Below are 26,891 nucleotides of genomic sequence, written 5' to 3'. Positions count from 1 at the left end.
TAACCTGCTAAAAATGAGAAAAAAGAGACACCCATACTATAAAAGATGTTTAAACACTAATTGGTTCTACAGTGTTCAGTTTGGGTGAAAGTGATTTAAGCCATTTAAACCACACCATTGAGTTTTGTGTGGTTATCATGAATATTTTCTAATCCAGATGTTAAATTCAGATAGCAATGTAAAAAATATACATACAAATTTTTTTTTTATTAACAGATGATCCTAATTTTATAACAAAGACACACATTCTCATAGAACCCAACTATAATTTTCTCTGATTAACATCTAACACACGATCCATTCATTTTCAACAAGTATAAGCATCATCTGTTTAACACAGCATGATCACTGTGCCATTTTCCTACAAAACATCCAGTTTTATTGCACATGAAAGCATGCTATTGATTTTCTTTTTCTCCTCCCACGACTTTAGAACGAGACGTTGACAGAAGACTGTTGAACATTACCTGCAGGGAAGTTGGTTTGATCAATTCTTCTAATTGATAACACACCAAAATGGATCCTGGAGATGAAAACAAACTCCGTACATCTCCTAAGCAGAGAATCAAGTAAGCTCAGACAAGGGTGGATGATGGTGTGCCTGCATGCTTTAGTAGGTGTGGAGGCGTGGGCAGGACTACAGCAAGAGTTGACTGAACTCAAGCAAAATTTCTTCTACTGTAATTTCTTCATCGTGTTTGCAAGTAGTTACATTTTTATACGATATGTTGTTCACAATAAGGGAGTTTTTCCTTGCCAAAGTCGCCACGGCTTGCTCATCAGGGATAAATGCACACTATTCACCTTGACTGTTGATTTCTGTAAAGCTGCTTTGAGACAGTGCCTGTTGTGAAAAGCGCTATAGAAATAAACTTGACTTGACAGTAAAAGTTTCTAAAGTTTCTAAAAATACAAACACTCAGGCCTGCTAACATCACTAGTGTTTAAAGCAAAATAAAGCCATGTAATTGTTACTGCATATTATATGCTTACTCAAAGTAAAGCTGGTTATCACAGTTTCAATTGGCAGAACCAGTGCTCAGCCAGATTTTTATCGTGCACCTGATCAATAAAGGCAAAGCAACGTAACCTGCCATGAATGCACCTTGACAAGGCCATGCTCCCCAAGGTCTACCCCAGAGGCACAGTGCAATTATAGCAGCATAACTCACAATGACATATGGCTGCCCAGAATGCTAAGCAAGAAATAACCAGCCCGCTGTATGACATCACTTATATACCGTGGAAATACCCAATTACGAAACTTTCTCATACTAGTGAGGAAAATATCTAAACATATGCAAAGGGATCTGAATGACAGACTAAGCTGATGTTCATGATGTGACATTCTCGCAGGCCATTAACCATATATTGCAACAACTTTCCACATCTGCTGGTTAATGACTTTTTTTGTTTAACTTTGTTTTTGTTTTGTTTTGTTTGCATTAATATTGAATTCAATACAGTTTTAACCCAAGGTGTAAATCATAACTAATGATTTATTGTAGTAATATAAATAATTAATATGTATTCCGTGTGATGATAGTAGGCCCAGTTTATTCTCAGGTCAATTCATTATTCATTTAAAAGTGATATGAGAAATTTTCACCCATCTGAAATTCACTTGTCTCAGACAAGATAAAACTGGATTGTAACACAATTATCTGCCCCTGAACCTTAACAGAGCTACAGTGGTACTTGATATACACCTATAAGTAATGTCGTAATATAAGGGCTGTCTTGCTACAGAACAGGCATTCCTATTTATATTCTTTCAAATAATTGTATTTCTAGATAAGAAACCAACAGTGTTATATTATGGCTACAGAGTGTAATATCCATTTCAAATGGCACAAATTTACCACATGCTAGGACTAGGATCAGTTTTGAGCAAATAGAGTTCCAGGCCATCAATTACTGACTCTGATCTTAGTGCTAGACTTTTCCTTTCCTTTCTGTTTTTCATAACTGATTTGGACAGTAATGCACTTTTTTTTTGTGATGGATATGCCTCATCTTTTAATATCCAATCATAAATATCATGAATGGGTAGCACGCTGCTTTTACATGTTAGAAATGTTTTTGGTGAGGTTTTTTAATTTCACACTACATTAAATCTTATACAACACAGGCGTGTGTAAATATTTTTTCCAATACCCCGGTTGGTCTGTTGGTTATCTAAATAAGACGCATAATAAAACATTTCATTATAATCTTTTTATGCAAAGGAAAGAAACAAATTTGACTAAAAGAAGCTTGACACCTGTTGGTTTAGCATGTAGATGCATTTCTCATGGAAAGAAAAACTAGAAGAACTAAAATGAAATAATTTAAATCAGTACCAGCAAAATTTTTTTCCTAGTTCATATATATTGTATTATTTATATGGTTTATATAATCATCAGCGTACGTCTCATCTCACAAGAATGAATTTTCTACAAGCTATTGCGCCAAAGAATCTGTCACCTTCAGATAAATAATTTTATAGGTTAAACACTTGCTAGAAAGGAGAAGTAAGATGTCACCAAATGCCACATATTATCAGTATCTGCGTGTTTCCTGAAACATTGTTTATCAGAGGGCTTACAGAGATGGTGATGATATTGACACACAACTCCAGCGATAAGCCACTTCACATCCTCATTGATCAATGCTTCTGACAGTCACCTGGAGACAAACACCGACTGCTTTGTTCTGTCAAAGGGATTGTATGTTTAGACAAACTCAAGTACACACAGGAATCCAAACACAACCCTGATCTTTAAGGGCACCTGGTTCTGCTATAAAACTTCCAGCTTAGTCCTACCAGCTAACAAAACACAGGTTAGGCTTGTCAAATTGACTGACCATCTTTACTAGCTTGTATGCTATTTTCCAGGTTTATTGTTGTTTGTTAATTTTTTTGAAAATTGTTGTCTATGATTTAGAATCAATCCTGAAAATTCTAAAACTTTTTCTTTTTTTACCTACACTTACCATCTGGCATAGATTGTCTACCAGCATGACTGGCTCAGCCTGTGCTTTTGCAGCTGATATCATGTCAAACTAAGCTGAATTTCTCAGTCAATGTTTCTTTAATAGCAAGAACATGATCTCCATTGCTACACAGTCGCATCCAAAAGCATTAAAAGAGCAAGGCTAAAATGACAAGGCTCAAGACATTTGGTTTTGAGATCGTGGATTTGAGATCGATGATTATGAGATAAGAGATCACTATATATGTGGGTGAGAAAATTAAAGTGAATAATACGTAATATATGGATTTATATAATTTGCTTACAGTAGCTGCATCAAGGATTGTTGTTTTGTGGGTTCCTTGCTTTAAGTTTCCTTTTTAAATGGTTACATTTGAACTCAATATGATTAAGGTTTCATGACTGACTTGACCAGTATAAAGTTTTATACATTTTACGGTGTTGGTCATTTGTTTTGTCTTGCTACATGAATGAGTTACTTTCAATTAGACTGGATTAAATTCCCTGTATATTGGCAGACAGAATGTTTGTGTACACTTCTGAAATATTTCTGCTGCTACCAAAATACAAAATGAGTTTTTTTTCATCATGGAAATTTTTCTCATCTTTATATTGGAATATTCTTTTAAAAATTAAAAAGATTGTTTTGCAGGTAAAAGCTGTTTTGAAAAAATAAATCTAACTACTTTAGATCACCTGATAATAATACAGTATACTATAAATATCAGGAAATGTGCAGTGATATTCTGATCAATATTCTAATATTATTTTGAACTCAAATCCAAATTTCTTGCAAAAACTTAATTATTAATCATTACAACTAATCATTATCATTGGCCAGTAGTTTTGAATGAAAATGAAACCTTAGTAAAACATTAACTAAGATTTAGTCATGAAAAGTCTGTTTACTGCAGAAGCAAAAAACAAGAAGTAGCAAAGAATATCTCCTAATACCAATTGATACACTTCTGGTCTATTCCTATACCAAGGAAAAAAGCCACCACAGTCACAACAACTTGCAATCAGACATCCACATATTAGTATTGGGAAATATAATACTCTTTCAATTGCCATAATGTTTCTTCCCCCTCTAACCAGCTCAAAATTGAATAAAGTGGTAATCATTGAATTAAAGGACCCCAAAACAACCTTTCCTATTCAGACTGTACCAAAGCGCTACATTTCATAATGACTGTCTTTCAATAATAAACAAGAGAAATAAATTAGATTCTGGGTGCAAGAACATTTATGCAATTTCATTATGTCCCTCCTGTGCGGACTGCTCTCTCCCTCTGATACGAAGAATGAGCTCATAGTGAGCTCTCAGCAAGATTCACACCGAATAAATGAAATAGTTTAACACCATAACAAGGCGAATAAAAGGCCCAGAGCAATGTCATACCCTGACTGCACTTTCTCCTGTAGCACAGGGAGGCTACTTATGCATGGCAGATATTTTCAGCTAACACATCTTTGTCCAGTTAATGAAATTGTGACCATAAAATGACACCATACAATGCTGTCATTTTCAAGTAGCATAAAGAATTGAATATAATTTTTCATATTATGTACCAATAAATCTTTGCATTAACTTCAATAAGAGATAAATAAGGCCTGATCTAGTCTGAAATAAAACATAAGCTTTATTTACTGTGAAGGTTGCTGCAGATATTGCTGTTTTACTTAATTTTTTACTTCCTCACTGTTTCTATAGTTTAATTTTATTAAATGTTTATAAGGCATTGATTCATTTTATCCTGGTCAGGGTGTAGTGAATCAGAAGCATGTCCTTGCCTTGTCCAGAAGCAGAAAATGCTCCCTGGACAGTATGCCAGTCCATTGCGTGGCAACAGGTGCACACTGTCACACATCAAAGCAATTTAGAGTAACCAACCTATTTGTTTGTATTGTTTTTATAAGTGGGAGGAAAGCAAAGAACCCAAAAAAAAAACACCCAGTCAAAGACATCATTTACAAAAGTTATGATTGCTAATAAACTTTCTTTCGGCTTCTCCCTTTAGGGGTCGCCACAGCGGATCCTCCGCATGTTTGATTTGGCACATGTTTTTATGCTGGATGCCCTTCCTAACGCAACCCTCCCCATTTATCCGGGCTTGGGACCGGCACTGAAAGTGCTGACTAAAACTCTTTACAAAACACCATCTCCAGTTCTGTATCAGAATTACTTACCAGCATTACAACAAGAAGTTATGTGATTATTTACGAAATGAAGACAAATATATATCTGCATAGTTCTGGCTGTAATAATTCAAACAAATACAAAACCATTGGGCTTCTATTATATAAAAAACTGTTGAATAAAGTATGAAAAGGTTGGTTAGATGAGGATGAATGCAATCAGAGGAAAATATAGTGAGGCACACTCTTTTCATTTCATCAAAATTATTTTCCAGTTTGTTGGTGTACCTCGAAACGTCAAGGACAATTAATAGTAGCAGGATAAAATAGATATATATTCATATATATATATATATATATCTATGAATGTCTATAATTTAATGCATACAGTGTGATTTCATTATTGGTTGGTGCTTGTTGTCTTTTTAATGAAAAAAGACCCAAAAATAAAAAGAACATTGTAGAAAAAGTAGTTAAACATAAATATTTCAAACTTTAATAGATCAATTTAAATACACATTAAAACAAGCTGGCCAATTTTCTCTGACCTTACTTGTCAACAAGGTGTTTTCACTCTCAGTACTGTTTATTTATTTATTTTTTTTATTTTGCTTTTTTGCACCGTGTGGTATAAACTCTAGAGACAGTTGTATGTGAAAATCCCAGAAGATCAACAGCTTCTAAAATACTCCAACAAGCCCATCTGGTACTAACAACCGTTCCACAGTTAAAATCACAGCAGTCACTTTTTTTTACTTCATTTTTCATTAACTGAAGTTTTTGACCTGTGTCTGCAGTGGTCTTTCTAATAAAGTGGGCACACACACCCGTGCACACACACACACACACACACATATTATATTATAATAATATATTATATTATTAATTAAATTATATATATATATATATATATATATATATATATATATATATATATATATATATATATATATATATATATATATATATATATATACAGGTGCATCTCAATAAGTTAGAATGTCATGAAAAACATCTGAAACATTTCAGTAATTCAACTCAAATTGTGTAACTCGTGAATTAAATGAATTCAATGCACACAGACTAAAGTAGTTTTAGTCTTTGGTTCTTTTAATTGTGATGATTTTGGCTTACATTTAACAAAAACCCACCAATTCACTTTTTCAACAAATTCGAAAATGGTGGCATGCCAATCAGCTAATCAACTCAAAACACCTGCAAAGTTTCCCTAAACCTTCAAAATGGTCTCTCAGTTTGGTTCACAAGGCTACACAATCATGGGGAAGACTGCTAATCTGTCCAGAAGACAATCATTGACACCCTTCAGAAGGAGGGTAAGCCACAAACATTCATTACCAAAAAAGCCACTGTTCACAGAGTGCTGTATCCAAGCATGTTAACAGAAAGTTGAGTGAAAGGAAAAAGTGTGGAAAAAAAGATGCACAAAAAAACAAGAGAACCGCAGCTTTGAGAGGCTTGTCAAGCAAAATCGATTCAAGAATGTGGATGGACTTCACAAGGAATGGACTGAGGCTGGGGTCAAGGCATCAAGAGTCACCACGCACAGACGTGTCAAGGAATTTGGCTACAGTTGTCGTATTCCTCTTGTTACTCAGACAACAGGCAACGTCAAAAGCATCTTACCTGGGCTAAAGCGAAGAAGAACTGCACTGTTGCCCAGTGGTCCAAAGTACTCTTTTCAGATTAAATGCAAGTTTTGTATTTTATTTGGAAACCAAGGTCCTAGAGTCTGGAGGAAGGTTGGAGAAGCTCATAACCCAAATTGCTTGAAGTCCAGTGTTAAGTTTCCACAGTGTATGATGATTTGGGATGCAGTGTCATCTGCTGGTGTTGGTCTACTGTGTTTTTTGAAATCCAAAATCACTGCACCCATTTACCAAGAAACTTTAGAGCACGTTATGCTTCCTTCTGCTGACCAACTTTATAGAGATGCTGATTTTTCAGCAGGATTTGGCCAAAGCACCAAATGTTGGTTAAATGACCATGGTATTGGTGTGCTTGAATGACCAACTTATCAGATCTGAACCCCATAGAGAATCTATGAGATATTGTCAAGAGGAAAATTAGAAACAGGAGACCAAAAAAATGCAGATGAGCTGAAGGCCAGACTGATCACCTCCATGCCACGCCGAATTGAGGTAGTAATTAAAGCAAAAGGAGCCCCTACCAAGTATTGAGTACATATACAGTAAATGAACATACTTTCCAGAAGTCCAACAATTCACTAAAAATGTTTTTTTAATAGTCTTATGAAGTATTCTAATTTGTTGAGATACCAACAAGAGAATACTTTGAGAACCAAAGACTTAAACTTCTTCAGTCTGTGTGCATTGAATTTATTTAATGCACGAGTTTCAGAATTTGAGTCAAATTACTAAAATAAATGAACTTTTTCACAACATTCTAAATTAATGAGATGCATCCGTATGTGTGCGTGTGTGTGTGTGTGTGTGTGTGTGTGTGTGTGTGTGTGTGTGTGTGTGTATATATATATATATATATATATATATATATATATATATATATATATATATACACACACACACACACACACACACATTATAGTAACTCAGGGGTCACTTTAGGATTCGTATGACTGTATATATATTATACAGTCAGATGAAGCCTAAAGTGACCGCTGAGTAACCATAATGCATTTTGTAAAATGCTGTCATCATTAATTAACAGAAATACATTTTTACGTTAATTTGAAAGAAGCACATTTTGCCACTGCAAAATTATTTTTTTTAAAACAGCTGCTGTAGATTGAAGTCTATGAAACATAGCATCTGGACCACATGTTTAGTTTCTTTAATTGATGATGAGCTACAGCACAATCTCAGTCAGTATACTGTACAATACTTGTAATACTTGAAACATAAATCTATCCTCTGAAATTCCCAGGAACAAACAAACTAAGGCATCATCCATTATTGGGACTCCATTTTGCATGGTTTCTTGACTAAGGCCTCACAGGCCTTGGAATAGCAGTGCTGTCCAGTCTGGCAGTGAGAGGTGTTTTCTGCACTTTGCTGGGGACAAAATAGAACAATGGTCTGAATGGCATGTTAAAAAGATCTCTGCCTAAATTCTCTCCTGGCATCGCAGGCCAGCTCTGAGGAGACTTCACCTAATCCCCACCTCTCTGAAAGGATGTTTAATCAAGCTCTTATTAGGTACTGCTAAAAGTCACCAGAGAATTGTCCCTGGTCTCTTTTTTGAGCACAAAAGGCAAAAACAGATGAGAAAAACCATCACCCCAGCTCGTATTTGACTTTCATTTGAATTATTTATTTGTTTTGTCCTTCTTAGACACCCTGCTCATTAAGTCAGTCCTACTTTCCCAATTCTACCTGCCTTTTTTCTCTTTTTTGCTGGTACCATGCATTCCTCTAACCTTCACAAATAAAAGTATGTTTTGTGCTTAGGACATTTTTGTTTCTTTCCCTGCCTAATTTCCTTATTCAAAACATTCTTGTCATGAGTAGTGCCCTCTGAGGAGTTAACAGACTGAAAGAACAACCAGAGGACAACTAAGACCTTCACTGCAGCTAACTTTCACAGTATAGAAAAACAGTCTACTTCCTTGGGATATATCCTGAATAAAAACAAACCTGTAAAACTTGAAATACAACTGAGCAAGTAAATAAGGACTAATTAATGAATTAATGGATTGTTTTAATGTTATAAAAGTTATAACATTACAACAATCTATTCAAATAAATGTAAATTATTAATTAATTCTTCCTTTTTAACCACTTAATTCTGGTTAGAATAATAGTGAATCCAGAGCTGATCTTGTGAACACTTGATGCATGAATACACCCTGAAAGTAAACAAACCATAGCAAAGGGCAACTGTAGCACTCAAACCACCTACTGGCATGCTGTTGAACAATTGGAAGAAACCACAGATCCTAGAGGAAGCCCATGCAAACATTTGGCGAACATGTATAACTCTCAGATTCTCAGACAAGGTGCTCAGAACTATATGTAAAATAATCAGGTTTTATTTAAAAAAAAAATGTATATATATATAGTTTAAATAAAACCTTTTTATTATATGATTATTATATGATTATTAGCTGTTGTAACTGAGTTGAGCTTTAGGTGTGCTCAGGCATGGAAGCGGGTGGCAGCCGTTTGTAAAGCAGAGCAGAAACCAGAGTCTGAAGGAAGGTCTTCCATAAAACACAGACCGCCAGATGGGGAACTCAAATCCATTCTCCTCACAATTCAATTCATCAGGGTGTGTCCTTTATCTGCAGTAATTTCCAAAGGCTCAAGCCCCCTCCTCTCTGATGAATGAAATGTTTCCGAGAGGTGTCATCGGTGCTGCACCGAGGCCACAGCATCCTATTTTGTTCTCTTTGTTTATTCCATCGCCTTTCTTTCCTTTTTATTTTTTCCCCCTGCCTTGTCGATCCAGAGATAAGGAAACATTATACACCGGGATCAGCAGATACAATGGAAACATGTAACCTGGGGCATGGCAAGTCAAGGTTTTTGGGTGATAATGGATTATATGAAAGCTATTGGTCAGCCAAGACAGCACACAGAAGAAGTGATGGAAAAAAATGCTGATGAACTCAACAAAAAGGTGTGTTTTATTTTACATAAGTAATGCAAAGAAATAAACTCAAAAATATTTAATATGTACAATATACATAAAACCAGCATGAAATTACTGGCTGTGTTTTTATATATAGAATGTAAATGTAGTCCATTAATGAAAGTGTTTATCAGTCAAGTCACAGTGTTACATGGTACACAATCAAGGAAAGGAGACTCTATACTAACAACACTAAATAGTTAATGTGCAGAAAAGAGCTTTCTGTGTATGTGCAGGTGACCTCAAATTATGGCTATACACTTGTGAGAAATTACAGGCCATGTTTGAGAGAGGATGCGAGAGACTAAGTAGACATTTAAGAGTAGCAAGAGCGTGTGTGCATGAATATATACACACACACACACACACACACACACACACACACACACACACACACATAATAATAATATAAGTATATGTATATGTGTTTGTGTGTGTGTTAGAGAGAGAGAGAGAGAGAGAGAGAGAGAGAGAGAGAATGACAAAGAGTAAGAGTGTGTAGCTAGCCATCCCCTGTGCCTCTTCTCTTTACACCTGCTATCTTGTGAGGCCAGGTGGAAGACGAAGAGTGAGTCACAGCCTGACAAGATGACATGCACAAGACAAAGTAGGGTTCACCCCTCTCCTACACCCCGGGCCAAGCCGTGTGTGAATAACACACCAGTTTAATGACTTTCTCAACTTAGCGAAGTCAAAATGGAAAGTACCACACAAGGCCTGACAATGATACCACAAACCACATATGGATATGCTTTTCACACATTATTCTCCTGCTAGATTGCACCTGAGCATGCTGATTAATTGCTGCAGCTATTTTGTTACATAAATCACAAAGCCACTGTATATGTGTGTTCAACCATTGCAGCTCGAAGACGCAGACAATGATGCGTGCACAAATACAAGCCCTACACATCGCCTCAGTCACAAGCTTCTTAGCACTTATAAACAGATATGTAAGTCATTATTAACAGAAAAGGGAATAAAATGAAGTGCAGCAAGTAAATCTGATTGAAAAGCTTTTTATCTGTTAAGAGGTTCATTTGCTCAGCCATGATTTTGCATTCCTAGCTTCAACTCCAAAACCTGGTCAGCACTAATTCGGCTAATTATTGCTGACATTAGCCAGGAGGTGATAATGAAGATTTGATCTTTTATTACATGATAAGGATTATAAGGAAGCACATGAAAAATTCAAAAGTATGACTGTGACCTAGTGTGATAGAACAATGTCAATTTGTCAACATCCAACACAATACAGCATGTTTATTGTCATCATATATAGACCAAAATATTACAGTTTCTTACTGTGTATTGCACAGCATTATTTATTCAAAAGCTCCTCATTTAATAGACCCAATTCAGTTAGTCAGGTTTTCAAGAGTATATGATAATAAGGATATCACATAATTTTTGTTCTATGTTGCTAAATATACTTTTGCCTGTTGAAGAAGGAAAAAAAGAGTCACTGGATTTACACTAATTCCAGCATGGAGCATTCTTTTAAATAATGATTAGATATATTGTAGGTTTTTGTTGTTGCAGCAGACTATTAATGCGGTCAACAACAAATCTTTCATAGCAAATTTAAGAATCAAATCAGAGCACGCGAGAGAGAATGAGAGAGAGAGAGAGAGAGAGAGAGAGAGAGAGAACCCGACATTAATTAAAATTCTTCAATTCAAGGACTCTTTTGATTGACCGTAATGGTTTAGTAATTTTGTCTCTGTGCCTTGACCTACTCTGTCTCTGTTTGCGATTTATGGCACACAGTTACAATTTGTATTAGCTTGCCAGGAGAATGGGCTTCAGCAAAAGAAAAGAAGGTCCTTCAAGCCTGATATTGTGTGTCTTTACCACAATTTTACCTAGTACTGCCTGTCAATTCATTATTCATTTACTCTAACTGCTATCCTAACAATGGACTATTTTCTCTGTTACGTTCAGGGAAGCGCTTTCGCTCCTTGAAAGCAAACACAGAGCGAATGAGGAGGAGCTTCTTCCTGCAGGCCATTCAGAGTTTAAACCAGGAAACACCCAGGATCTAGTACTGGACCCCTCTCTCTCTCTCTCCATCTTCACTCATTTCTGCACAACTTTTTTTTGCACTATTATTATGACACCTTAACTCTGGACTGTCACTTCAACTCTGGACTTGAACAGCACAGTGTCACTTTATACCACACCATACTGCACATGGACACTTTAAGGACAATCACACTAAATCACTTTAATTAGTACTTCCAATATCTGCCATACTCATTCATGTAGATACATATATTTTCATATATCTTTTATACAAAGCATTTCACTACATGTCATACTCTGTATGTATGTGTGATTTGATATCTTTACAGTATGGTATTTTATGAATGATTGTTTTTTGTATCAAAATGAGTAAATCAGTACACAGTGCACACTTATAAAGAGGAAGCAAAAACATTACCGAGAAAATTTAATACCTAAAAATGTGCAGTATAGCCTGCCCTATGCTGCCATAGGAGCCTTTGATGTACTATTTATAGCATTATCCGAATTGCCAAGGATTAAACACGGGGGAGAGTCAGTTCATAGAGTAAACTCCAGCTGCAACAGCGTCTCAATTAAAGTAAAGATGAAAATTTCAGCCTCTTTGTGAAGCCTTTACACTAAAGGTCAGAATGTCAATCTTGATCAGTGTAACTGCCAGAACCAGTAAGCTGGGAATGAAGGTGAGCCTTGAGCCCATTTCTGACACAAATAAAACTTGTCAGTTAAATCTATGTGTTTCCTCATCTTTCATAATCATCACCCCTGATGACTACTGAAAACAATGCTCATGATTGCAAACTATTGCACTATTGCATTGTAAAACAGAAACTTTTTAAAACAGCTATAAAAGGCAAAAGATTAGAAATGGGAACATTTGGAAAGGCTCCATCAATACTGAATAGTATATACAGGACTCAGAGAAACAAACGCTTCCATCCAGAAAACATCTTTTTCAGGGAAGGCCTTGCATATTTAAGCAAGTCAATACTAACTGCATCTATTACAATAGCATGACTTCATATTCCCATAGGAACACCTTCTTCAATACAGATTATTTTTTAACTACATATGGAATATAATAATATAGTTAATAATAATAATAGTAATAATAATAATAATATAATTCAAAATAAAAACAAAATATACATACTGTTACTTGCTGTTTTTTCTATATTATATCTGCTACAGTACAATGTTAACTAATGAAAATGTTGATATTATGTACATTACACTATAAAAATCTGCTTTATGAAAAATATTTTCTTTTGTGCAAACTACAACTTAAAATGTTTATTAATTCATGATATATTATTAATACATTTGCCTTTTAAACAAATACAACTTACAGACAATAGATACATTGGAATCTAATCTACACCACTCAATTAGTTGTTGGAACATAGCAAGCAAGAGAAAATAATCAGTATCTCCAATCATCTCCAATCTTTCCGGTTCTCTAGTTTCCTTCCATTTCCCAGATCCTTGCCAGTAGGTTTAAATAAGTGTGTGAGTGTGTGCTTGCACAGTGCCATTTGCTGAACTGGCATCCCCATCCAGAGTGTATTCCCACCATGCACAATGTTCCTAGGATAGACTCTGGATTTATAGTGACTTGGGCCAGGACAAAGGAGCTAGTAAAGATTAATGAATAGCAGCAATGCAATATTATAAATGGTATGAGTCATGTATCAAAGAGAAAACCAAAGAGGCAGTGTTAGGAGATGTGTTTAGTTTTTTGTTTGTTTGTTTATTTGTTTGTTTATTACAATTAGATATGTCATAACAGGTTTTCATTCCAATACAGCAACCCTCCTCAGAGAGCCTCTAGAAGCATCCAATAATCTATTATCAGAAACAATGATGACCCAAGTGATGTTTCTGATTGTACAGAGTTGTAATTGTAATTCAAGTGGTTGAGTTTATTTTTAGTCATAAAAAATGGCAGGTCATCTTCTAATCTTTTTATTTATATGGTATATATATATATATATACATGTCCTATATATTCTTTCAGCTTCTCCCATTAGGGGTCGCCACAGCGGATCCTCCGCGTGTTTGATTTGGCACATGTTTTTACGCTGGATGCCCTTCCTAACACAACCCTTCCCATTTATCCGGGCTTGGGACTGGCACTGAGAGTGGCTGGGGTTGGTTCCCTGAACCCGGGCCGCAGCGGTGAGAGCGCCGCATCCTAACCACTAGACCACCAGGGGACCACATGTCCTATATAGCTTTGGTAAAAAAAAAAAAAAAAGAAATTATGTTTTACCGTGTTTATTGGTTTAATTATCATTTAGTTAACCAATAATATTTAAATATATAAAAATTAATGGTTAACTAAATGATAATTAAACCAATAAACATGGTAAAACATAAATTATTGCAATACTAAATGTTACTAAGATTGTAGTTAAGATTGACTTTTGACCATTTTAATTGAACTGACCACTTACCTATTAAATATTTGTTTTCAATCTAATGTATAAATGTATCCATTAGTCTATGATTAACAAACATTTAGAAGCTATGTTAAATTACTATTTATATAAAACTTCACATGGCGTCATTATAAATGGTCTATCAAAAGTTGTGAAAGAAAAATACTAAAATCAATGGACTAAATTTGCCATGATAAAAAATATAGGGTATTGGATGACAGTCCTAGCCTCAGTATATACTCTGGGATAATCTTAAGAAAATTCAATTAAATGATTACCCTATAAAGTCCCAAGCACAATTAAAATCTGAATTAGGATGAATCGTTTTAAATCACCTCTGAGTCTGAAAGCGTATAGTCTTCTGTCTTCTGTAGAAATGGCTAGATATCTCTGACTAGTAAGGCAAAACAACAGGGAGAACAAGATGTTCTTTTTAGTATATATAATATTAAATAATTATTTTTCACTGCATGTTCTTTTTTTATTATCACATCACTAGCTTTAGGTTGTTGTGTATATGCAGACTTCAGCACACAAACATACGGTACCTTCTTATAATCTATGAGTTAAACTTGGGAGTGATTTTACAACACTGATAGCTTGTCAGTAGAACGGGAGGGCATCTGCTGGGAGATTGAATTTTATTAGTTTGCTTTGTACTCTATTTCAATAATGTTTCCTAGGCCACATTTGCTCTGCACTTCACTGATTTTATGGCTTCTCGCTTTCGACAGAATATTGTGCTCTTACACTGTTAAAAATGGTACTGCATCTAACCTTCATCAGCAGCAGCAGCTGACCCAGGTTGGCCTTTATAACTTTCCGACTGATATGCTGAATGTGATGTGGAGTATGATATATAGAAGCACATTTTTCTGAATAATCATTCCATGCAGTCTGAGCGTACTGTACTGATTTTAAACCGAAGCATTTGTATGTGTGTACACATTGCACAAAAAAATAAAAAATAAAAATGAGTGCATGGCCCTGTATCGTTATAACACATATGCATCAGGCCTCTGTAATCAGGCCTCAGTTGCTGGGCTGGTTGTTGGAATAGATTAAGTCCTTGGTGACCTGACCTCTATTAGAACACTATTCACAGCTGATGGGGTATGATAACATCAGCTATTGATTAGAGGATAAATAAAAAAATGCCAAAAGTGGAGAGAGGGAGAGACAGACAGATTGAAATAGCAGAGAGATAGAATGAAAAGAAAAAAGTGGAATGGAGGGAGGAAGGTGAGTTGCTGTCTAAGCAGCTCAGAGAATTGATCAGATCTGTGACTCTGGCCCTTGATCTCAGCTCGAGACCAATTCATGCAGCTTTCCAAAATATGCCATACTCACCTCCATCCAAACCCAGTAGAACTTCGAATCTAAATGCAAATCAAAAAGGCAATTAACCAACCTCTTTAACACAAGCAGGGAATAACGCAATATTTTAATCCTAATACTCAATCAAGGAATAACATAACTGATGACTAGCTGTTTAAAAATGTAAAAAAGAAAATTTGCTTAAAATCTTTTATTTTAATAAACATGCCCTTATAGTATTACACCTACATCTTTTAAAGGTGACCATGGTTTTGTATAACATTTATTAAACAGCTGACAGATAACACCATTAATATAAATTGCAAAAGACATCAGGTGCCATGTAACTTTGAAAATGCCCCTTGCAGCAGAATTCCATGAGTCCTGTCTGCCATTGATCTCATCTTTGGATCTAGGTTGACTTTTTCTGATCGATGCCCTGGGGGAAGATTGAAGCTGGGATGGAGGGGCTGTCGATGACTGACATCAATGTTGTAGAACAGTGGTGTGCCCGACTGCAGTTGGTTGTCCTGACCTGAAGTAAGGCACGCAGCCACGGCTGGCCAAGGACAAAAGGAGGACTTGGCGGCACTAAAAGCTGTAGCAGGTGCAGGCTCTCCTCTTGCCCTGCTGGGACTATAGAGCAAAGACAATGGGGTGCTTCCTGTTCCCCACACTACCAGCTACAGGCCAGGACGATGGGGTATTTCCTGTTCCCCAGCCAGAGCGCTTGCGCTCAAGACAAATATAAAGAAAGAGTACCAAAATCTAGTAGTCCTCCAACACAAAGCTAAAATAGCTTTTTACACACTTCATCCATTCTTGAGTGGATATATACTAAGAATGTCTGTATGAGCATTCTTTTGGAAGGCTGGCTGAAACGGGTATTTTTTGGATCTCCATCTGCTGTATAAGCTTGAGCAGCAAGAGTGGGGTTTTCTGATAGATTAGGCTGGTTTTCTGTGACATGCTGATGACAGTCTATGTAGCTGTGCCCTCAGAAAAGTGGTGTGTCTTTGACACTAATCACCCACAAACAAAAAGTCTAGTACACAGGTCAGATTCACTCTGACAGTTTGTATTGCGAAAGACATATATTTTTCGAAGAATCTTCTATAGATATTTTAATATTTTTAAGGTTTCTTAGTGTCTAAAAGGTTTCATCAAATGATACATTATGTGTTGTAAGGTACTACAACAATTTGTAAGTTCTTGTGATTCCACTTACTGCAAAAAGTTGATATTTTTCAACAAACAGCAAATCAGATGTTTCTTTTCTTGTTTAAACCACAAGAATTTGCTTTGTAATGCCTTATCAGCCTAACAATAAAACATTATATATCATCAAATATGATTATATTTATTTAAAATGTTGTGTATTGTTCACAAAACAATGCCCATCCTGTTTTAATGGCTATAAATACCTAACAGGTATTTTTTTTTTCTTGTAAAGCTACTGACTTATATAAGTGCAATCATTAATCATTAATGGCATCAAAGCACAGTAAGAGCTAACACTTACGGATACTTGAAGTAAAATTCAGCTGGTTTTCCTGAAAAAAAAGGAAACTTAAAAGACGATTCCCTGCAGTGAGAGCCTCAGCTGAGACTGCGAGACGATTTGCATTCAGACCACAAGGCCATATGCACAAGCTTTATGCGCCAGAAACACTGGACCTAATATAAAGAACAACTTGATGTATTCATGAATTCAAACTGCCTAATAAACATTCATATTTATTTGGCTCATCTAAAGACTGGAGATGACTGAAAAATGACAAAGAGGCAGAGGAGCCTCTGTTTCCCTCCTTCTGTCTATGTAGGGTATATTTGATGATTAACCAGCATGCTAGCTGACACAGTGGAGGTGGCTGGCCTCTAGTGGGAGACACACTAAAGCAGAGCTTTCCAAGCGAGCCAACCTCAGAGCTGCACTCCTACATGTTTTCTGTTTATATCTCACTGGGAAGAAGCTCTAAAACTAGTGCTGCTAAAAAAAAATGCTGCTATGGTTTCACACACAAAAGTGGGTTCTCCAACTGTATTTTCTTCATTGAGTCAAAATATTTCATGGCATATTTTCCCAAACTCGACAGACTGATATAAATTTCTAAGTGTGCAAGATTTATTGCCTGTATTCAACACCTTTGTACAGAACCCACTTGTGTTCTTTCAATAGTGCAATATTTACTAGCATCTTTTTTTTACCACTCTGAATATGTCAAAATGAAGCAAGTTGGAGCCAGATTATGGCCTGATGCTCTTAGCAAAATGTTCTTCTCTTATGCACTATTATTATTTGCATTTTTGAGTCTGGACCCCTGGTATAGTTTGGAATTATTAATCAGCCTAGTTTTAGTGTCATACATGTCATTGTCCAAAATTCAGTATTAACACAATTAACCTGTATTATGGCATGGGGATTCATTAAGTCTGACATAGAATTTATGGGGGGGGGGGCAAGTAGTAGCACAGTGGTTAAGGTGCTGGGTTACTGATCAGAAGGTCAGGGGTTTAAGCCCAGGTATTGCCAAGCTGCCACTCTTGCTCCAAGGGCGCCGTTTCATGGCCGACCCTGCACTCTGACCCCAGCCTCTAAGCAAGCTGGGATATGCAAAGAACAAATTTGATGTTTATGTGATGAATAAAGGCTATTCTTCTAGAATGTCAAATAAATAAGGACTTTATAGTCAAAAACGTTTTGTGTAAAAATTATTTAAAAAAATAACGTTATATATCACAACACTCTTGTACTGATTAAATCTATTTTAATTTCTTTTTTGTTAATTTTATTCCCCATGTACATAAAAGAAAACTTATCATCCCTTATCAATTATTGGAAACCAACTTATAATATGTTACCTCAAAGCTTTCCTTTTCTTTTTTATTTTCTGCGCCACCTGTCCAAATAATTGCTGCAATTGTATAGTAATTTAGTGTGATTTAATTGAGTGGTAGAAGTGGTTTAATCAGTGCTTGGTGTATCAGGGGTTAAGAGCTTGAGTTACAAATCAGTATGTCATTTATTTAAATCCTAGCGCTCAAATAGTTACGACCCAATGCAAGACTCTTCAGTTCTGTTGTATCCTGTATCAGCCAAATTACACACTGTTTATTGCAAACTTTACAATACTGTACTGGTAACCCAGGGTGAGAGTAAATTAGTGTAAACATTTTATGACTTTTCCTTTTTAACATTTTATGGAAAAAATACAAATTAGAGTCAACTACACAATTGTATAAAATAACGAATGTTCTGCCTATTTATATTATCTCATGGATTAGCAAGATGATTTGTTGAATAAATGAAGCTTTACTCTGACCACAAAAGGTGTGAAATTAACCTACACATAACTCAACACAGGATTAAGAGGAGAATATATGTAATGTTCAGGGAACTTGGGAAAGAGTTAATGTTGACCAGCTACTCACTTATTCACTCACTGTCTCGTTTTGGGAAAAGACAGAGTGGCCAGTTTGACTGGAGCTGTCAGTTCTCTCTGCTGTAACAATGGTGCCCATCAGAGAAAACTTGGCAGAAAGGATGGATGGAAATGTGCTGGGGGTTTATGGGAGATGACAGCTTCTGCTAAATAAAAGCATACATGCACACAGTGAACAGTGGACAGGGTGTAGGACATATGGTTCTGGCTTTTCTTGAATTAATGCAGACAGAAAAAACCCAAGCATAACTCCCATAACTATTACTACTAATCAGGTGGAGTAGGACAGAGAAGTGACACAAGGTAGCTCTGTGATATGATATGATATAATATACAGTAATATAAAATGCACTTTTCCACCTAGGAGAAGGTAGGAGGTTAGGGTAACCCTAACCCTAACCCTAACCCTAACCCTAAGGAGGCCCTTTTCTGGTAGGAGGAAACCAAACAACCAAGAAAAAACCCACATGGACATTATGCATTAAATTCCTCATGAAGTTCAGGTCCCAGACCCTGGAGGTGTTACGTATGAATGTACTGTAGCTAATAACATTTATTTTTTTAATATATAGAGGTATATATATATATATATATATATATATATATATATATATATATATATATATATATATATATATATATACAGTATAGACCAAAAGTTTGGACACACCTTCTCATTCAAAAAGTTTTCTTTATTTTCATGACTATGAAAATTGTAGAGTCACACTGAAGGCATCAAGGGCTGTTTGACCAAGAAGGAGAGTGATGGGGTGTGCTGCGATGACCTGGCCTGGCCTCCACAGTCACCGGACCTGAACCCAATCGAGATGGTTTAGGGGTGAGCTGGACCGCAGAGTGAAGGCAAAGGGCCAACAAGTGCCAAGCATCTCGGGAACTCCTTCAAGACTGTTGGAAGACCATTTCAGGTGACTACCTCTTGAAGCTCATTAAGAGAATGCCAAGAGTGTGCAAAGCAGTAATCAAAGCAAAAGGTGGCTACTTTGAAGAACCTAGAATATGACTTTTCAGTTGTTTCATACTTTTTTGTTATGTATATAATTCCATATATAATTCCACATGTGTTCATTCATAGTTTTGATGCCTTTAGTGTGAATCTACAATTTTCATAGTCATGAAAATAAAGAAAACTCTTTGAATGAGAAGGTGTGTCCAAACTTTTGGTCTGTACTGTATATATATATATATATATATATATATATATATATATATATATATATATATATATATATATATATATATATATATATATATATGGGTGTCTAATATATCATTAAACATATACATGTCAGTATGAAAAAAGGGAAGTATAAAACAGGACAGAACCTGTCTACAATATATTTCAGTTAAACAATGTCTGCTTGCTGTAATGGTTTTCCTGTATATAATGTGACATGTACCTTGCTTCCAGTGGTAGTTCAGTGCATTTAGAGCATTTATGGGTTCGCGCAGTACAGCATGTCTTTGGGTCTCTGTTGTGTTTAGTCAGCATTTCTCTTATTGAAGTAATGTCAATACATGCCCATGTTTTACATATACAGCAATCCTCCGTTTATTGTGTTCCAAAACCGCCTGTGATAAACAAGAAACTGTGATAAACGGACGCCGCCGCAAAAATTATATTTTATGTATACAGTACTTTTACAGTAGATTTTACTTAATTTTAAAATTGATAATTATATTTTTATTAATAAATGTCATTATTTTAACATAAAACTTAATCAAAACAATCCCCTATAAGTTTTTTGGTTAGTCATGCTATCTGCGAGAGACCGAGAAAATCAGCGAAATAAATTGGTTATATAGCAAATGCAATTCCGTGATAAACCGGGGGCATAAGATTCAAACCGCAGTAAAGCAGGGGATTACTGTACTCTTTATTTCTTTACTGTTTAAACAAATGGTTTGTTTCTAATGTTTTCCTGTATGTATATAGGCTGGGTTGTTTAAGGCCTTGAGTACAAAATGTGCTTGGTGTTTGGCTAACAAATTTTTATTTTTATTAAAGGCTTTGGCACTAGAATGCTTTTCTTTCCTTTACCATCCTCTGGTCCTCAGGTTGTGTAACAAGCATATCTATATTTGCCACTTGCTATATAAGTTTATATTTATATTCAGACTTGTGAGTGGAGAGTGTAATCAGTAACTATAGTTACAACATTATATTATGCTTGCATCAATTTGTTGCTATTATTTGAATGAGGGGAAAAAAATAACTATGTGAATTTATAGGAAGAGCTTCTCGTGAGAGTATACCAAAAGAAGATTCCCAATCCCTGCTGAACATAGCGGCTCGTTCACCAGTTAATACAAGTTCACCCATTTTCTCCTCTCCTCCCGCTAGACTTTTTTTCATTCAATCTCCCTATCTTCCCGCAGCAGCCCTCTGAAATACCCACCATGGCCGCACGACAGATCAGCCTGGCGCGAAAGCCATAGCCCCGTTTTTATAACAGAGGCTTGCTTCGCTCTCTAATCACCACCACCAGACCCAGCAAAGAGAGAGAGAGAGAAAAAGAGGGAGCAAAATGAGAGAGAGAAGAAGAGAGAAAAAGTGATAGATCGTTAAGGGCTGGGGTCTGTGCCTCAAAAGCGGCTGCGGTGTTAACCAGGATTTCCACTCATTTTGGTGGATTGAGGCAACACAAGAAAAACTCTCAAGGGGCTAGATTCACCCAACACCCCCTCTTACATACACACTGATTGTCAGTGCTCTCCCAGGACTAGTGGTACCCCAAACACATACACACATGGACAGACACACACATATACACACAAAATCCAACATCAAACAGACTGTGGATAAAGCCAGCCTTTCCCCAGTCAGTGCGCTTTTTATTTCAGCCTCTGCGAGAAGAAGGGAGGAAATTGTTGGCTAAGCTGCCTTTTGTCAGTGTGCTGCATGGCGACCAGACTCTCATCTTTCTTCCCTGCTCCACCTTAAAGCTTGTTTTTGGAAAATTGTCAGCATGTCCAACCGGTACACGCTGACCAAACACATAATTGTTAAATCTTTTCCCCCTTATATCACATTTGACCTTTTGAACTCCAGACGCTATTTGGGAAATATTCTTGATTGAGGAGAAGCTGTTTCTGTGGAGAGTTACAGTTTTTTTTAAATCAACTTGTCTGGGACCAAAAACCTCTTCCTCTGTCGGACTATCAAAGCTGTCGCTGGGAGGCTCAGATTGAACTGCTCCAGGCTTGGCATATGTTTAACTCTGCTTTGCAGGGGAGATATAAATGCCTTCAGCAGTATATGCTTTATTATTACTTTTGTAGCTATATTGTTACATTTTACTTTAAGGAAAAGTAAAAAAGAATGACACATTTGAGACACAAATGCTTTTGGTGACAAGAAGGTACACGGATAATGTTTGTACCTTACAGTTCTACAATTCCTAGTTTGATCCTGAGCTCAGGTTGCTTGGAGTTTTGCATGATCGTATTGTGTCTCATTGTCTTCATGTCGGCTCCTTCTATTTTCCTCCATATTACCAAAAATAGATAGGTGAATATGCTACTTGAAATTGGAAAATAATGTAATAAATACCAGCTGTCCAAAGCATGTGTGTACAAAATTAATGGTTCATTTGAGCCTGAGTTTCACCATAATGCACATAGGAATGTTAAAAGCAGTCCAATTGTACAAGAGCTATTTTTTTTTTTAAATATCTTACTTCTGAAATCTAACTTTGAATGTGAGTCTGTTGTGAATGTTGCCATAGTTATGGCGTTCTGTAACTGTGAGTGATTAAGAGTCTGGTCGTAGTTCTTCTGCACTCCACAAAAATACACACAGCATGGCAATTCATGACATGTGGATGACTCACTGTTCCTGAGCCTACAGAACAATCATCTCTTCAAAGACTTAAACCTTGGGCCTTACTTATGTACTGCATCAGGGGAAAGACAAGCAGTTATCAAAGGATCCGGCAGACAATATTTAAGCCTTTTTGTGTGCGTTGAGGCACTGACACTATTTACATAGGTGCACATTATATTTCGCTCGCTGTCACCACATAGCACATGTGAGTTTCACAGCAGTGTGCATCTTATGGTACCTGAATACACCTGCAGGGTAAGGAGTAATCATAATTACAGTACTTCAATGGAGGAACAGGCAATATCCCATGTGAACTGAATATAAATACAAAGATCAAGATGTAGACTGCATAAAATGTCCAATAATTGCTATTCGAGTTAGAAATGGTGAGTAAAAACTATACAACAACCTGTCAACATGGATAATTATTTACATGCTTTTTGTTGGTGGTGATATGAAACATGCCTTAAGAATCAGATGTAAAAGGTTTTCGGGTTTTTGTTTATGTTTGCTTTGCTTTATCAAAAAAATTGTGCTGTTTTGGTGATTGGGAAGAGCTGCATATGTGTGTGTGTGTGTGGTAGTAGTAGATCTGAGTGTGACAGATTTATTACTTTGTGCTTCAGTTGAATGAGAGCGAGCAATAAATAAGGTGTGAGAGGAGAAAGCTCTCCATTGAACATAATCAAGTAGATCCTTTAGACTCGCATCCGTCACTCTTGTGGGTTCAGTGACAACATGGGGTCCAAGGTGAGGTGAGAGTAGTTCGCTTTATTTCTGAGCGAATATGACACAGTAAAAAATACTTCATAAAATATAATATACTATAAAACATTATCTTTACTAGCATCACCTATTGTGATCAAAGCAATTATTTTGACAGAATCATGACTGGGTTAGTGAGCTTCTGTTCATCTGGATGGCCACTTTAAACACTGTACAGGTTTTCATATTCTTTTACGCAGCACTCTAAAGAGGTCTCTCTGGTGAGGCATTAGTAACTGAACAATTCAATTTTATGAGCGGATACCTTAATGACACTGTGACATGATTTCTGACAGTTCCCTGTACTAGCCACTGTCTCGGTCTCAAACTCTCTTCTTTTTCTTGTCACTGAAAGCTGTGAAATACAACTGGGTAAGTAAAAAATCGAATTTAACACGCACAAAAACTATACCTCAGTCAGAGGAATATAAGACATGCAATTAAAAAGGCATTATATATTAACTACAATTAAAATATTTTTTATAGTCGTAGATTATAAAAACCAGCTTATGGCAGTCTATTATGATGCTATAACACTTATGCATCTTATGTATAATCATATTTGTAAAACTCTTTTTAAAAAAATCCAAGGAATGGATTTTCTTTAAATGTCTACACTCTCTGTAAATGTGGAATGCATTCTCTATAAATATGTAATGTATTCTCTATAAATATGTAATGTATTCTCTATTAATGTGTAATGCATCTATACAAACATGTAATGCATTCTCTATAAATGTCTAAAGCATTTCTATATAACATTTGACATCACAGTAACCATTCATAACCATTGTCTAGCCCTTTTTCCCCAACATTATGTTCAGTATGTACACGTGAGTATTGTGCATTAGGTTTCTAACAAAAACGACAAATTATTAATTATCATTCATTTATTTGTTCATGTGTTCACGGATATTTTAAGACATTAAGTCTCTGTGGTGGCATAATACAGAATAATAATCTCTGACCAAATGCCTCGATCATTTTGTGCTGTCTTTTATTTGCCATGTGTGTCACAGCAGGATATTGACATCATATTGAGAAATGGTATCATCACCAGTCAGAAGACTTTAATAGCATCATGAGGCACAGAACACAAACGGAGGCACTGGAGCAAATTGGCTCACTTCGCCACAGCGTTTTGCCTTTCAACATATATCGCAGCATGCTCAGAGTATGTTCACTTTGTTACTTCTCACCTCCTTCAATTATGTATTTTTTAACCTCAGATCTTATATTATAAACCACTTTTTTCTGACAAAAGTGACCACTATGCTACATATCCATGGTCAGTGTCTTAAAAAAAATATTGTCAGCACTTAAGCTGATAAAGCAGATTAACAAAAAAGTTGCACAACTTTAATTTGTAATACACCATTAACAAATGAAGCACCAGCATGCACATGCTGTTCTTAGCCAAATCAGGCCTATGACTAGATAGAACTAACTCATTACTAACCCACTACCTAGAAATGTAAATAATTTTATTTGCTCAGATGTGTTTGAGCAAATTATTTGTTAAAAGCATCTGGTTGCCAGCTGACTTTTGACACACTGTAGACAGCACAGTGTTGCTGTTTTAGTTGTCAGACATGCTTCACTGCTTGAATAAACTGGAAGAAAGATTCTGCTTCTGTCTGTCTCACTGAATTGTGCTCCTTTTAGCCTGACTCACTAGCACTTAACACTCATAATGCTTATGTGACTATATACAAATGTACACACTTTGACCACCGGCGTAAAGCATGCATCTATCGCAAAATTTGAAGTAAAAAGTAAAATAAAGTAGAAATAAAAATCTAAATGGCACATCTTTAGAAGAATATTTTAAGATAAGGGGCTTCTAATGTAAACCAATGCAAGCGAACCATCCACATGCATTCTTCAGCCCAAATGTAAAACGTGTTTAATAAACCTCGAAATTGTAATGATATTCAGCTCTATTTCAGATGCTCCCTACCTCTTGCCACACTCTCTATAATGTACATGTGGAAAGCTTGGGCACAGCGCTGACAGCATGACAGATAAATGCGCCGTTTCAAGTATGGGAAGAGAGCGTGGTGTACTTTTGAATATCACATAAGAGGAGATATGACAGTGAATTTCCGTAGGCAGTTTCTTAGCGGGGGATTGCAACGTAAAACCAGTGCATTTTTAACAAAAATTCTGGCAATCAAATCAACTTGCCAGCGGATATTTGTTTCGCCCCAAATTTAAACACCATGCTGTTGGCATGCTGCTGAGATAGACAGTGAGATATCACTGATTTTACACTCTTCTTTCATAATGATCACAATGAAGTACTTTCCAAGAGCGAGAACACAGCAAGAGAAAACAAAACAACACTTAGAAATATTCAGAAAACCAAAGGATATTGCATCCCATTCAGCCGTTCACTTATATTGCATCCTCCTGCAAGTATGAGTTGTTGTGTGTTGATGTATAAAAGCAGGTTTGTGTGTGTAGGAGGTGACAGAGAGACTTGTATACTCACAGTTTGAGCTGTCAGGTCACTTGGGTCCAGCGCTGGATCAGGGGCTCATCCTCTCACAGCTTATCCCACCGCAGGACACAAAGATAGAAAGAAAGAGAGAGTGAGAGAGAGTGTGAGGAAGAGAGAGAGGGTATTTTCCCTTCTATTCCAGCTCTATACCGTTGTACAATTACAAGGAAGAGAGACACACAGAGAAACAGAGTGTAAGACAGAGATTGAGAGAGAGAGAGAGAGAGAGAGAGAGAGAGAGAGAGAGAGAGAGAGAGGGATGGGTCTGCAATGCGATCGGTCCTGGAAGAAAGCGAGCATTAGAATCAGTGCTGCTGATTCTTTGGCGTGCTGTGCGTGTCTTCACACATAGCTGTGAGCACAGTGTGGTCAGCTACACGCGCCTGCAGTGTGTGTGTACACACACACACACGCACACACACACACACACACACACACACACACACACACACACATACACACTCACTAGGAGGGGTGGGGGGTAGTGCCTAGGCATTCACTCACTGGCTGTGCCTTACACTGTGAGAAACATCAGAGAGGGAATGTACGGGAGAGGGATAGAGAGAGGGAGCGAGGGGAGGAGGGACAGAAAAAAGTGGGGGAAGGAGGAGGAGAGAAAGATAGAGAAAGAGCGGAGGAGGAAAGGATGCGCTGACAGTTTCACGCGAGCTCTTCGCTTGTTCTGGCCGCTAACGCAGGCTGACAGATACTGAACGGCAGAAGCAAAAGGCATCGTACACCTCCTCCTTTTCTATATCTCCTGCTAGCTGTGAATCTTACTCTCTATAAACATACCTTCGCTCTTTT

At 36.6% G+C, this 26,891-nt stretch overlaps 1 protein-coding gene across 4 annotated transcripts in view; it reads right to left on the bottom strand.

Moving 5' to 3' along the window:
* rbfox3a (RNA binding fox-1 homolog 3a) overlaps nucleotides 1-26,465 on the bottom strand; it is a 329,833-nt gene extending 303,368 nt beyond the window's left edge. For 2 of the 4 annotated variants that reach the window (XM_046854387.1, XM_046854391.1), the window contains exon 1: nucleotides 26,076-26,465. The gene's annotated coding sequence lies outside the window, so the exon portion shown is untranslated. The remainder of the gene's footprint in view (nucleotides 1-26,075) is intronic. The other 2 variants (XM_046854384.1, XM_046854386.1) reach the window with 2 other exon arrangements.
* Nucleotides 26,466-26,891: the final 426 nt, after the last annotated feature.

Source organism: Silurus meridionalis, chromosome 7 (genome assembly GCF_014805685.1).
Source record: "Silurus meridionalis isolate SWU-2019-XX chromosome 7, ASM1480568v1, whole genome shotgun sequence".
Lineage (NCBI taxonomy): Eukaryota > Metazoa > Chordata > Actinopteri > Siluriformes > Siluridae > Silurus > Silurus meridionalis.
Note: the sequence above shows the minus strand (reverse complement) of the source record. Positions and strands in the feature narration are given on the sequence as shown.